The sequence below is a fragment of the Pristiophorus japonicus genome, chromosome 2, assembly GCF_044704955.1.
Source record: "Pristiophorus japonicus isolate sPriJap1 chromosome 2, sPriJap1.hap1, whole genome shotgun sequence".
Classification (NCBI taxonomy): Eukaryota; Metazoa; Chordata; class Chondrichthyes; family Pristiophoridae; genus Pristiophorus; species Pristiophorus japonicus.
Genome location: NC_091978.1, coordinates 305,110,610 through 305,126,126, shown reverse-complemented (window position 1 = coordinate 305,126,126; position 15,517 = coordinate 305,110,610). Strand labels below are relative to the sequence as shown.

Here is a 15,517-nt window from a genome sequence, read left to right as displayed (position 1 = left end):
AAAGATGCGTTTTAACCGGTGACTGGGCTGAGGCTCGCGATGCCTGCCCCGAGGAGGTCAAACCCTTCCATAGGCGCATGTATGAACTCTCACTACAGGCAGACTGCCTGATGTGGGGCAGCCGAGTAGTTATGCCCTTACGAGGCAGGGAGGCGTTTGTCCTGGAGCTCCATCGCGAGCATCCGGGGATCGTCCTTATGAAGGCCATAGCCAGATCTCATGTCTGGTGGCCTGGCATTAACGCGAACTTGGAGCTCTGCATCAGTCGGTGCACCATTTGTGCCCAACTCAGTAATGCCCCTAGGGAGGCCCCCCTGAGCCCCTGGCCCTGGCCCACCAAACCGTGGTCACGGGTGCATGTAGACTATGCGGGCCCATTCATGGGCAAAATGTTCCTCCTGGTCGTTGATGCATTTTCAAAATGGATCAAGTGCACCATTTTAAACTCGAGCACCGCCTCCACCACTGTGGAGAGCCTTAGAACCATGTTTCCAATGCACGGCATTCCTGACATATTGGTCAGTGATAATGGTCCGTGCTTCACCAACGCAGAATTTCACGATTTTATAGTTGACCACGGTATAAATCACGTTAAGACGACACCTTTCAAGCCGGCCTCCAATGGCCAGGCGGAGTGAGCAGTGCAGATCATTAAACAAGGCACGCTCAGAATCCAAGGTCCCAAGCTGCAGAGCCGCCTGTCGCGACTGCTGCTGGCATACAGATCTCGTCCGCATTCGTTGACTGGGATTCCCCCTGCACAACTGTTGATGAAACGAACCTTAAAGACCAGGCTCTCGTTAATCCTCCCAGACATGCATGAAATTGATGAGGTTAAGCGTCAAAAGCTAACTGAGTACCATGACCGAAATTCGAGGGGGAGGTGGAATGAGATAGGGGACAAAGTGTTTGTGCTTAACTATGGCCGGGGTCCCAAATGGCTTGCAGGGACAGTAACAGACAAAGAGGGAAACAGGCTACTGGTTGTACAAATGGACAATGGCCAAACCTGCCGGAGGCATGTTGACCAAGTAAAAAAGTAGATTCACTGATAACACTGAAGAACCAGAGGCAGACTACAATGTGGAACTCACACCGCACCTGGTGGACAGACAGGTGGAATAACCTGAGGAAAGGGCAGTCTCAACAGACAGCCCAGGCGAGATACCAGCAATCACACCGAACGAAAAACAGGCACCAAGGCAAACAACTGAACCACAACTAAGACGCTCCACACGAGAGCGCAGACCACCTGGGAGACTGAATCTATAAAGGCCTTGGGGGAGGGTGATATCACGTATCTCACATTACTGTATATAACTGTATCTTACCATGCTATACATGACTGTAACTGGATATAACCTGTAACAATAAGCATACCTTACCATCAGGGGTGCACTTGCAGGAGACACTCCATACCTGTCCCACTGAGGTATATACAGGGAGGTCTCAGGCAAGTGCGCCACTGGAGAACTGGAATTAAAGGTGCAGGTCCTGAGTGACCTTGACTTCAGCATGTGTCTCGTGTAAGTCAGTACATTAGAGTCAGGACTTAACACTTTTTCTCTCTCATTTTACTTCTCTCTGCCTCCACCAATAGTTCGTTCTCTCCCCCACCTTGATTGTTTGCCTTCTCTCGCTCCCTCTTTCTGATTTGTTCTACTCAATCCTTTGTGTGTCTTTCTGCCGTTGTCTATTGTGCCCTCTCTGCCTTTAAGTATTGTTTGTTTGTCAGCTTTATTTCGGCCATGGAAGGAGCGATAACGTGGCCAGGCAGACTGTAAATCAGCCTGCGAATCCTTGCACTACTTCACATTGTTCCCCAAAGGGAACAGCAAGAAGCAGCTTTATTTTATTTTAAGGGATATTATTTTGATTTCCTTTGTTCTTCGTGAAACTTCAAAGGATACCAGGAGTACATGCCAAGAAATATGCATCCAGTTTGCCAATTCTTCTGATGCCATTGAGATTGGGGCTGAAGATTCCATGGACGCGATTTTGCTGACCTTCGTGGCTCAGTGGCAGGTGACGTCGCTGGAGATCCTGACTCTGCTGCTGTCTCCATCTGGTCCTCTGAAATGAATTTACCGTGATTGGACTTGTTAAGCTCGCCCAGCATGTTTGCCAGCCAATTAGAGGTAGCGGGTCTGGTGACGTCATCAGCCGGTTTCCTTAAAAGGGACCATGGCCAACTTTATTTTGACATTTGTGCTGTCAGTGTTCTACAGCATTGAAGTGCTGCAAACATTGACAATTACTGTACAGAGGTGCAGGGCAGCACCCAGGTTCTCCGATGACTCCCTCCATATGCTTATGGAGGGAGTCACAGCGCGCAGGGAGGTTCACTTCCCTTCCCATGGGTGGATGAGACCTCCCTAGGTGACCAACGCAGCCTGGCGGGCATAAGCAGGGATGTTGGCAGGAGGATCAAGGTGCATTGGTACAAACCTTTCAATGATCTCAGTAGATCACGAAACGTTAGCACAATGCCACACACAACTTCATCCTGCTATACCTCTCATCACATCCCTATCACTCTGCCTTTGTTACCCTACTCCCGTATATACTTACTCACACCGACTTGTCTTGCACCTCCACCCATCCCTCTCTATCTACATTATCACATCCCCATCTCACTAGCTAACTCTCACACTCACCCTCGTACAATCATAACAACTAACTGGCTGAGGGAAGATATCTCTAAGGTGGGAGCTTTTACTTTACATTTGAAGCTGTCAATTCAACAATGGCCAATGAACACCTCAGCTTGACAAACATGATCCCCGAGCAGCAAGAACCCCGTGGGAAAGCACGTAACATCAAAAGGAAAGCTCAAATATATGCTTAATGATCTCTAAACAAGGTAGTAATGACCTGAAGTGGATCCGCCGCCGCTGCATTTTGGGTCTACTCAGCACTGAAAAACCCGACATCGTGGAAAGGTGCGTGGTGAGGGGTTCACAGCGGGGTCCCGAACCGTTGGGAGAAAAAAATCACTTTGCCGCCACCGATCGCTGACCCCCCAGAAAAGCCATCCTCATGAGTTTAAAAAAACATCATGGATAATGTTAGAATATTGACCATTACGCGACCATCTTCCCATCAAACCGCCTTGTGTATAGAGCAAGTTAAAATGTCTTATGAAATAATAACTGAGCTCACAGATAACAGGTTTTGTTTTGGAACAAATTGTATAGAGCTTATACATTCCATAAAACAATAACAAGCTTGTAAGACAGAGTTTCAGACCATGGAGATTAGGATGTTACCTAAATGGCTCAGTGTGGTGTCAGCTTGGTGGGATGAAAAAGAAAGAAAAAAGAAAGACTTGCATTTATATAGCGCTTTTCACGACCACCGGACATCCCAAAGTGCTTTACAGCCAATGAAATACTTTTTGAAGTGTAGTCACTATTGTAATGATAGAACAATACTGTTGAATACAAGTAGCCCAAGGTAGCTAAATAGTATAAGGTAGAGCCAGTTCCTTCCAAAAGTTAGATCTCTCGTGAACAGTTCTAAGTCCTTTAACCTTAACGGTAGTCCAAGAAGGTACAAATCTGATCATCTTAGCCTTCATGGAGGAAACAGGTTTAATTAATTGCTGGTCATGTAATGTAAAATTCTAGAACAGTTATATAAGAACAATACTGTTATTGGTCAATGTATATTAAAGCCTGTTTTTTTAAAACCACTCTGGCCTGAATCACACAGAGGTTATTGTTACAAGACGAACAATTCATTGTTGCGACCATAACCATGGGAAATCTGCCAAAATTGGAATCTCCTGGGTGGGCCTGAGTTAAAGATTTCACAACTAACAAGCATTAAGAGATCGACTAGTTCAAAATTGAGCAATTCAGGGAATATTTGGTTATGACCGAGTTATAAATGGTAGCCAACCCCACAAGTAAAAGAAATAAGAATGACGTGTGCACCGGAGAATTTATGTTTTACAATCCAGACATATGTGGAAAAATTGTTATGGCGTGCATCCACGTAAGTGTGCAAACAGAAAACATAGGACAGCTCGGGAAGTTGGTTCAAACACTAACCATAAAGAAATATTTAAAAAAGGAAGATTGGTAAATTGTGGTTGTGCTCTGGCAAGGACAGCAAATTCCCTTATGAAAGCCACAATTAAGTCTGCCTCCACCACCCTTTCTGGCAGTGCATTCCAGATCCTAACCACTCGCTTTCTAAAAAACTTTTTTCTCATGTCTCATTTGGTTCTTTTGCCAATCACCTTAAACCTCTGTCCTCTGGTTCTTGACCCTTCCGTCAATGGGAACAGTATTTCTCTATCTACTCTGATTTTGAACACCTCTATCAAATCTCCTCTGAACCTTCTCTGCTCTGAGGAGAACACCAGCTTCTCCAGTCTATCCATGTAACTCAAGTCCCTCATAACAGGAACCATTCTTGTAAATCTTTTCTGTACCTTCTCTAAGGCCTTCACATCCTTACTAAACTGTGGTGCCCAGAATTGGACACAATATTCCAAAATTGAGGCCAAACCAGTGTTTCATAAAGGTTCATGATAGCGTCCTTGTTTTTGTACTCTATGCTTCGATTTATGAAGCCCAAGATCCCGTATACTTTTTTTTTAAAAACTGTTTGCTCAACTTGCCCTGCCACCTTCAACGATTTGTGCACATATACATCTGTTCATGCACCCCCTTTAGAATTGTAAACTTTAGTTCACATTGCCTCTCCTCGTTCATCCTACCAGGGCCCTTCCTGCATATGTATATTAATTTTCCTACGTAACCAGGTCTATGTAACTTGATTTATACATTTTGGCTGCAGCTCCGGGCCTGAGCCTCGGGTGTAGGATCGGCCGATATGGACAGGGGGAGCGGGGGAGAGAGAGAGGGAGAGAGAGAGCGAAAGCGAGAGTGAGCGAGAGCAAGCATCGGGGCCCGGCCATCGGAGGATCGTGACGGGTCTCATCATCATTGTTGGAGGGTGGCTTCTGGGGGGGGGGGGACCTGCAAAAGGTGATCGGAGACCGCCTCTGTTTAATGGCCGGGTTTCACGAATTGTGTGAAAACCGTCCACAGGCAGTTAAATTCAAAATGGAGGGGGGAAAAAAAGTTTTCCAGCCTCATTACAATATTTAAATTCAGGTAACGCCCCAAGGGAGCAGGTTGGTCACCTGTCTCACACCCCGCCCCATTCCGCCTCTGGTAAAACCGGGTTGGAGGCGGGACCAGGTCGCAAATTCCATTTTCAACACTCTAACTGCCCCCAAACTCCAAACCCACCGATTTTTATTTTTAAGGAGAACATTCCGACCTATGCCTCTATTTATAAAGCAGTGGTCCTAGGACTGAGCCTTGGGAACGCCATTGTACGCCTCCCTACAGTCCAAAAAACAGCCATTCACCACAACTCTGGGTTTTCTATCCTTAACCAATTTTGTATCCATGCTGCTACACTGCCCTTTTTATCTCATGGGCTTCAATTTTGCTAACAAGCCTAATACGTGGTATTTCAGTGTCAGCTGTGGATCAGTGGGTAGCACCCTCGCGTCTGAGTCAGAAGTCCCACTCCAGGAACTTGAGCACATAAATCTAGGCTGACACTCCAGTGCAATGCTGAGGGAGTGCTGCATATGTTGGAGGTGCCATCTTTCAGATGAGACGTTAAACCGAGGCCCCATCTACCCTCTCAGGTGGATGTAAAACATTCCATGATGCTATTTCAGTACGAGGTCCCTTGCTTTTTGTGGCATAGATATATATCAATGATTGCTCCTTAGTAGGTGGAATCCACATTGCGACTCTGGGAGGAGCTCTTCAGCCACAGGGAGAAGGGCAATTGAGGATTCTTGCGATGGGGAAACTCTCTGTAATTACCTCAATCGGACTTGGCTCCTTTCTTGAAGGCGGTCACGATTACGGCGTCTCCGAGATCCCCTGGCATGCTCTCCTCCTTCCAAATAAGGGAAACTAATTCATGTATTTTCACCAATAGTGCTTCTCCGCCATATTTTAATGCTTCGGGGGATTCCATCGGCTCCTGAGGCCTTCAGTTGTCGGACGGCCTTTTCAACCTCATGCCGGGCTAGGGTAGTGCTAAGGTGGTGGTGGGTAGCATGCTGCGGGACGGTTAAGGAGCTCTTCAAAGTACTCCTTCTAGCAGGCACTGACTGCCTCTCTGTCCTTGATGAGTATCTCTCTGTTCTTGGCCGGCAGAGGGGTAGGACATTGGGTGCCTGGGCCATAGGTGGTCTTGACTGCGCTAAAGAATGCACACACGTCGTGGTTGTCGGTTAGTTGCTGGATCTTCTGCGCTTTCTCCACCCACCATCTGTTCTTTAGGTCACGAGTTTTTTTGTTGGACCTCAACCTTCAGAGGTCTGTAGAACTGTTTTCTTGCTGTCAAGTTGTGTTGCTGTTTCCAGTTCAAGAATGCCTTGTGCTTGCAGCTTATTAGCTCCTGGATCTCCTGATCGTTCTCGTCAAACCAGTCTTGGTGTTTCCTGGTCGAGTGACCGAGCGTCTCTTCACAGGCACAATGGACATGATCTTCACCGCACGTCAAATTCAAGAGAAATGCAGGGAACAATACCAACCTCTGTACATGGCCTTCTTTGACCTCATAAAGGCCTTCAACACTATCAACCGTGAGGGATTATGGAGCATCCTCCTCAAGTTCGGCTGCCCTCAAAAGTTTGTCAACATCCTCGCCTGCTTGGTCTACAGGGCTGTAGTGATACCCGCCCTCCTGTATGGCTCAGAAACATGGACCATATACAGTAGACACCTCAAATCGCTGGAGAAATACCACCAACGATGTCGCCGCAAGATCCTGCAAATCCCCTGGGAGGACAGACGCACCAACGTTAGTGTTCTCAATCAGGTCAACATCCCCAGCATCGAAGCACTGACCACACTCAAGCAGCTCCGTTGGGCAGGCCACATTGTACGCATGCCTGACACAAGACTTCCAAAGCAAGCGCTCTACACGAAGCTCTGACACGGCAAGCAAGCCCGTTGGGCAGAGGAAACGTTTTAAGGACACCCTCAAAGCCTCCTTGATAAAATGTAACATCCCCATCGACACCTGGGAATCCCTGGCCCAAGACCGTCCAAAGTGGAGGAAAAGCATCCGGGAAGGTGCTGAACACCGAGTCTCTTCGCCGAGAGAAAGCTGAAGCCAAGCGTCGACAGCGGAAACAGCACATGGCAACCCAGGCATCCTAACCTCCCGTTCCTCCAACCACCATCTGCCCCACCTGTGACAGAGACTATAGGTCCCGCGTTGGACTCTTCAGTCACTTAAGGACTTATCTTTAGTGTGGAAGCAAGTCACCCTCGACTCCGAGGGACTGCCCAAGAAGATCTGCTTGAATCCTCTTTGCATCCCGCTCAAAGGTTACATTCCCACCTAGCTTTGTATCATCAGTAAACTTGGATATATTACTTTTGGTTCCCTCATCCAAATCATTGATATAGATGATGAATAGCTGAGGCCCAAGCACTGATCCTTGCGGTACCCCATTAGTAACAGCCTGCCAACTGGAAAATGACCTGTTTATTCCTACTCTGTTTTCTGTCCGTTAACTAATCCTCAATCCATGCTAATATATTATCCCCAATCCCAAGAGCCCTAATTTTGTTTAATAACCTCTTGTCTGGCACCTTATTGAATGCTTCTGAAAATCCAAAAACGCCACATCTACTGGTTCCCCCTCATCTATTCTTTCAGTTACAACCTCAAAAAACTCAAACAGATTTGTCAAACATGATTTTCATTTCATACAGAAAAGGTAGCATCGTGGTTAATTTATGAAACTAGTAATCCAGAGGCCTGGACAAATAATCTGGAGACATGAGTTCAAATCCCACCACGGCCGCTGCAAAGTCTAAATTCAGCGAAACTAAACAATAAAATCTGTAATAAAAAGCTAGCATCAGTAATGATGAACGTGAAACTACCAGATTGTTGTAAAAACCCATCTGTTTCTCTAATGTCCTTTAAAAAGGAAATCTGCCATCCTTACCTGGTCTGGACTATAAGCAACTCCAGACACACAGCATTGCGGTTGACTCTTAACTGCCCTCTGAAATGGCCTAGCAAGCCACTATTTGTAACAAACCGCTAAAGAAAACAATAGTACAAGTAAAACCGGACGGACCACCCGGCATCGACCTCGGCACCAGCACTGGCTTTGAACCCGACAACGGCATACCCAGCCCAGTCGACCCTGCAAAATCCTCCTCACTAACATCTGGAGACTTGTGCCAAAATTGGGAGAGCTGTCCCATGGACCAGTCAAGCAACAGCCTGACATAGTCATACTCTCAGAATCATATCTTTCAGCCAATGTTCCAGACTCCTCCGTCACCATCCCTGGGTATGTCCTACCCCACCAGCAAGACAGACCCATCCAAGGTGACGGCACAGTGGTATAAAGTCGTGGGAGAGTGGTCCTGAGAGTCCTCAACATTGACTCCGGACACCATGACGTCTCAAGGCTTCAGGTAAAACATAGGCAAGTAAACCTCCTGCTGATTACCACCTACCGCCCTCTCAGCTGATGAATCAGTACTCGTAAATGGTGTTCAATATAGAGAAGAAGCACCGAGGGTAGCAAGAACATTTACTCTGGGGATCTTCCCAAAGACTATGGGCTCGACAACATCCCTGCTGTGGTGCTGAAGACTTGTGCTCCAGAACTAGTCATGCCTCTAGCCAAGCAGTTCCAGTACACCTACAACACTGGCATCTATGTGGAAAACTGCCAGGTATGTCCTAACCACAAAAAGCAGGACAAATCCAATCCTGTCAATTACCGCACCATCAATCTACTCTCAATCATCCGCAAAGTGATGGGAGGTGTCGTCCACAGTGGTATCAAGCTGCACTTACCAGATCTCATTACAGCCTTAGTCCAAGCATGAATTCCACAGGTGAGGTGAGAGTGACTGTCCTCGACATCATGGCAACATTTGATCTAGTGTGGCATCAAAGAGCCCTAGTAAAACTGAAGTCAATGGGAATCAGGGGGAAAACTCTCCACTGGCTGGAGTCATACCTAGCACAAAGGAAGATGTTTGTGGTTGTTGGAGGTTAATCATCGCAGCCCCAAGACGTCGCTGCAGGAGTTCCTCAGGGCAGTGCCCTCGGCCCAACCATCTTCAGCTGCTTCATCAGTGACCTTCCCTCCATTATAAGGTCAGAAGTGGGGATGATCACTGATGATTGCACAGTGCTCAGTTCCATTTGCATCTCCTCAGAAAATGAAGCAGTCCATGCTCGCATGCAGCAAGAGCTGGACGACATTCAGGCTTGAGCTGATAAGTGGCAAGTAATATTCGCAATGACCATCTCCAACAAGCAAGTCTAGCCACCTCCCTCTTAATATTCAACGGTGTTACCATCGCCGAATCCCCCACCATCACCATCCTGGGGGGTCACCATTGACCAGAAACTTAACTATACTAGCCACATAAATACCGTGGCTACAAGAGCAGGTCAGAGGCTGGGTATTCTGCAGCGAGTGTCTCATCCCCCCTGATTCCCCAAAGCCCTTCTACCATCTACAAGGCACAAGTCAGGAGTGTGATAGAATACTCTCCACTTGCCTGGATGAGTGCAGCTCCAACAACAATCAAGAAGCTCGATGCCATCCAGGACAAAGCAGCCCACTTGATTGGCACCCCATCCACCACCTTCAACATTCAATCCCTCGCACCATTGCTGCAGTGTGTAACATCTACAAGATGCACCGCAGCAACTCTCCAAGGCTTCTTTGGTAGCACCTCCCAAACCCCCTACCACCTAGAAGGACAAGGGCAGCAGGTGCATGGGATCACCATCACCTGCAAGTTCACCTCCAAGTTACACCTCCAAGTTACACACCATTAATACTTGGAAATATATCGCCGTTGCAGGTCAAAATCCTGGAACTCCCTTTCTGACAGCACTGTGGGTGTTGCTTCACCACAAGGACTGCAGCGGTTCAAGGAGGAAACTCACCACTATCTTCTCAAGGGCAATTAGGGATGGGCAATAAATGCAGACCTTGCCAGCGATGCCCACATCCCAGATCACACTCTGTTGACTCTGCCCAATCCTATCATTACTTTCTAAGTGCCCTGTTACCACATCCTTAAAAGTGGATTCTAGCATTTGCCCTACTACTGATGTCAGGCTAACTGCTCTGTAGTACCCCGTTTTTTCTCTCCTTCCAAACAGTGGAGTTACATTTTCTACCTTCCAATCCGTGGGAACCATTCAAGAATCTGTGGAATTTTGGAAGATGACAACCAATGCATCCACTATCTCTCTAGCCTCTTCTTTTAAAACCCTAGGATGTAGGCTATCAGGTCCACAGGATTTATTGGCTTTCAGTCCAATTAATTTCTCCATTACTATTTTTTTACTAATATTAATTTCTTTCAGTTCCTAATTCTCATTCTCCACTATTTCCGGGAGGTTTTTTATTTCTTCTTCCATGAAGACAGAAACAAGGGCTACAAATTGGGTGCATTTGCCCCTCCTGTGGTGCCAATGCCTTTGCAACCGGGCGCAGCGCTGACATCGATTCCTGCCATATTGGGCAGATGCTTAGCAGCGGCGCTATGGCAATGCGCCCTGATCTTGTGTGCCCGGAGATCATGACGTCATCGCCGTGTGAATCACCCCGGACCCAAAATTCACTTTCGCCCCCTGCAGCAGCGCCACAAAAACACCAACAGCTGCAGGAGCTGTGGATCGGACGGGCGGTCGCTACCAGGGCAATGAATAAATGCGAGTTGGCAGAGGTAACTAAAAAAAACATACCTTTTTTGAAGTCGTTTTCATTGCAGGTTCCTGCCCACGATCTTTCAGCCCGGCACTTTGACTGAGTGCCGGCAGATCGCACGGATTCGCCGCTCCCTTGGTTCAGTTGATCCGTTTAAAATTGCAGAGCCTGCAGCAATGGCCCTTCCCTTTAAGGGAGGGAAGAGCCCTTTGTATGCGATAGCATTGCACGGCCCAAATTGCAGCGTACTGAGGTTTCCGCACCACCTGCGCCTTTTAGCGCTCCAAGAAGGAAGTGCTGTACTTGATTTAGTGCTCCCAAATGTAGCGATAATGTATTTCTCCCCTGAAGTATTTGTTTAATTTCACTGCCATTTCCTTATTCCCCATTATAATTTCTCCTGTCTAAGCCTGTAAGAGACACACATTACTTTTGCTGATCTTTTCCTTTTTACATACCTATTACAAACAGAGAGGGAGTCAGAGAGGTGGAGAGAGAGAGGCAGGGAGAGAGAGAGAGAGAGAGAGAGAGAGAGAGAGAGAGGGGGGACAGGGAGAGCGAGAGCGAGGGGCGGAGAGGGAGAGCGGGGGGCGGAGAGGGAGAGCGGGGGGCGGAGGGGGAGAGCGGGGGGCGGAGGGGGAGAGCGGGGGGCGGAGGGGGAGAGCGGGGGGCGGAGGGGGAGAGCGGGGGGCGGAGGGGGAGAGCGGGGGGCGGAGGGGGAGAGCGGGGGGCGGAGGGGGAGAGCGGGGGGCGGAGGGGGAGAGCGGGGGGCGGAGAGGGAGAGCGGGGGGCGGAGAGGGAGAGCGGGGGGCGGAGAGGGAGAGCGGGGGGCGGAGAGGGAGAGCGGGGGGCGGAGAGGGAGAGCGGGGGGCGGAGAGGGAGAGCGGGGGGGCGGAGAGGGAGAGAGGGGGGCAGAGAGAGAGGGGGGGCAGAGAGAGAGAGGGGGCAGAGAGAGAGAGAGGGGGGCAGAGAGAGAGAGGGGGGCAGAGAGAGAGAGAGGGGGGCAGAGAGAGAGAGAGGGGGGCAGAGAGAGAGAGAGGGGGGCAGAGAGAGAGAGAGGGGGGCAGAGAGAGAGAGGGGGGCAGAGAGAGAGAGGGGGGCAGAGAGAGAGAGGGGGGCAGAGAGAGAGAGGGGGGCAGAGAGAGAGAGGGGGCAGAGAGAGAGAGGGGGCAGAGAGAGAGAGGGGGGCAGAGAGAGAGAGGGGGGCAGAGAGAGAGAGGGGGGCAGAGAGAGAGAGGGGGGCAGAGAGAGAGAGGGGGGCAGAGAGAGAGAGGGGGGCAGAGAGAGAGAGGGGGGCAGAGAGAGAGAGGGGGGCAGAGAGAGAGAGGGGGGCAGAGAGAGAGAGGGGGGCAGAGAGAGAGAGGGGGGCAGAGAGAGAGAGGGGGGCAGAGAGAGAGAGGGGGGCAGAGAGAGAGAGGGGGGCAGAGAGAGAGAGGGGGGCAGAGAGAGAGAGGGGGGCAGAGAGAGAGAGGGGGCAGAGAGAGAGAGGGGGCAGAGAGAGAGAGGGGGGCAGAGAGAGAGAGGGGGGCAGAGAGAGAGAGGGGGCAGAGAGAGAGAGGGGGGGGCAGAGAGAGAGAGAGGGAGGGGGGCAGAGAGAGAGAGAGGGGGGCAGAGAGAGAGAGAGAGGGGGGCAGAGAGAGAGAGGGGGGCAGAGAGAGAGAGGGGGGCAGAGAGAGAGAGGGGGGCAGAGAGAGAGAGGGGGGCAGAGAGAGAGAGGGGGGCAGAGAGAGGCAGGGAGAGAAACAGCTTTCAGTCTGTTTTTATGTCTCTCACATATTCTATTTTCCCTTTCTTTATCAATTTCCTTGTGCTCCTTTGCTAAATTCTAAATTCCTCTCGATCCTCTGACTTACTACTATTTTTGGCAACATTATAAGCCTCTTCCTTTCACCTAATACTATCTTTAATTTCTCTCTTAAGTCACAGATGGACCATTTTTCCCCATGGTGTTTTTATTAAAGGAATGTATATTCGTTGCAAATTAAGAATTATTTCTTAAAATGTTCGCTATTGCTTTTCTACTGTCTTATCTTTTAATCTATTTTCCCAACCTACCTTAGCCAACTCACCTCTCATACCGACGTAGTTGCTTTGTTCAAGTTTAGGACCCTAGTTTCGTAGAAAATTAAATCACTCTCAAACTCAACATAAAATTCTATCACATTATGATCATTGCTCCCCAGAGGCTCCTGTACTTCAAGGTTATTAATTAACCCTGTCTCATTGCACAGTACTAGATCTAAAATAGCCAATTCCCTCGTAGGTTCTTTAACATATTGATCTAGACAACTATCTTGAATGCATTCCATGAACTCTTCCTCTGCACAATTTCTGCAAATTTGGTTTGCCCAGTCTATATGAAAGTTAAAGTCCACCATGATAACTCTATTACCCTCGATTGAAAGGCTGCATTAGAGGGAGCAGCGTGCAGCGGCCCGGCCCGGAAATCGGCACGGTCCCGGCCTGCAAGACCATCAGCAGGCCGGGGTCATCAGAGGGAGCAGCGTGCGGCAGCATACCACTGCAGGAGGGAGACAGCTGTGAAGTCAGGTCGCTAATTGCAGTGCGGGCGGTACAGTAGGAGGGGCGAAGGAGCGGCAAGAGGTTATAGAAGGAAGTGACCGGGGCCCAGGAGAGGCGCGAGTCTGAGGCCCAGAAGAGGCGAGGGCCCAGGGGCAGCACGAGCCAGCCCACACTGCTATATGTGTGTGCACTCGGTCCGTGCAACAGAGCTGGTCTCCAGTCGTCTTGGGTAATCCTTGCCACTGGACCAAGACCTAGCTCTGTCAAGCCCGTGTGGTGGCTGGTGTGCAACAGCCACCACACGTTAAAAAAATCCAAGCACAGGCATCTTCCACCCTTCAAGATGTAGTTTGGGATATGGAATATTAGGTCCTTCATTAAAACACCTGTGAACTCATTCCTTTTTGGCGTGGAAGCAAGTCATTCTCGCTTCGAGGGATTACCTATGATGATGATGATGATAACCCTTGATATATGCTTCTCTAATTTCCTGATTTATACTCTGCCCGAAACTACAACAACTGTTAAGGCACCTATAGATTACTCCCATTCGTGTTTTCTGCCCCTTGTTGTTTCTTAGCTCCACCCAAACTGATTCCACATTTTGTTTTTCTGATCCAAAATCCTTTCTCTCTACTGTCTTTATTCCCTCCTTTATTATCAGGGCTATACCTCCTCCTTTTCCATTCTGCCTATCTCTTCTAAAAGTCAAATATTTAGTTCCCAATCTTGGTCACTCTGCAACTACATCTCTGTAATGGTTATTAAATCAAACCCATTTATTTATATCTGTTTAATCCATATTGGATGTTTGAAGTTAGAATTTGGTTCATAGGGACGACGGACCTAAGATGAGAGCTGTATTTTTTTCCAACAATCTGCAAAATGTGAATTATGATATTAAAGATCTGTGGTTTGGACATATATGTGCACACACACGCGCAATCCTGCGGGGACCAAAGAACTATTAAGAGTGTGATTTGTATATGAAAGAAAGAGTGAGACGAATAATAAACTCATGGAACCATTTTAGGATCAGTGTTTCCCAATGTTTGACCTAAACCAAACACAATTTCAGGGTCCTTTGCCTGACTACATCCGAACCATTTTCGGGCAGGTGTTTCCGTTTGGTTTGATCACATCCCAATATCATTCACTTTATTCTGCTGAGTGTCTCTAACAAAATCATCACCTTTTCCTGGAATATCTGCTTACGATTTTGCCAACATCCGCAGCAAAATCTCCACTGTTTCACTCACCACGGCGCCCAATTAAATCCTTACCGTGGCTGTCTTGAGCTTGGGCCCTGGCTCAGCTCCGCTCCCACAATAACTCACTGGCTTCATTCAGCAAATGCTTTCACAGGGCCCGATCCCGCAGCGTCTCTCCCCGTAACCTGGAAACCACAAACCACCACAACATCCGCCAATCACAAGGCGGCCGCGTAGCACCGCACAACAATGCTGCGTCAGCACACTGCCCACAGCGGCCCCTGCCACACACCGTCCGCACTCCGCCCATAGCGCCCCCTGCAGCACACCGCCCGCACTCGGCCCACAGCGCCCTCCCGCACTCCGACCACAGCGGCTCCTGCCACACACCGCCCGCACTCCGCCCACAGCGCCCTCTGCCGCGCACCGCCCGCCCACAGCGCCCTCCCGCACTCCGACCACAGCGGCTCCTGCCACACACCGCCCGCACTCCGCCCACAGCGCCCTCTGCCGCGCACCTCCCGCCCGCAGCACCCTCTGACTCTCCGCCCGTGCCTCCTTCCAGCTCTCCGCATGCAGCACCCTCCCGCAGCACTCTCCCGCTCTCCATCCATGGCTCCCTTCCGCTCTCCGCCCGTGGCTCCTGCCTGTAGCGCCCGCCCGCAGTACCTTCCTGCTCTGCGCCCACAGCGCCCTCGGGCACTCGCCCTTGGCGCCCACATTACACCCACAGCGCATGCCCGCTCTCCGCCCGCACCACCTGCATTACGCCGGCAGCGTCCGCTCCCAGTGAACTCAGAGCCCTCGCGCACTCTGTCCGCAGCACTTTCCCACACTCCACATGCCCCGCTGGCTGCGCCCTCCCTCTTAACTGCTATCCTGGAGCACGGCATCCTCAATGGCTCCATGCTACTGCTCACCCGCAGCACAGATGCCTCAAAACTCATGTAGCTTTCACTTGAGGCATAGCTGCCATATTACACCCACGTAGCTATTCACTTGGAACAGTGCTGCTACACTGTCC

At 49.6% G+C, this 15,517-nt stretch overlaps 1 protein-coding gene across 1 annotated transcript in view; it reads right to left on the bottom strand.

The window, feature by feature from the left end:
- The window catches only part of map9 (microtubule-associated protein 9), a 330,082-nt gene extending 314,885 nt beyond the window's left edge, over window positions 1-15,197 (bottom strand). Inside the window, exon 1 of the mRNA XM_070871655.1 lies at window positions 15,163-15,197. The gene's annotated coding sequence lies outside the window, so the exon portion shown is untranslated. The remainder of the gene's footprint in view (window positions 1-15,162) is intronic.
- Window positions 15,198-15,517: the final 320 nt, after the last annotated feature.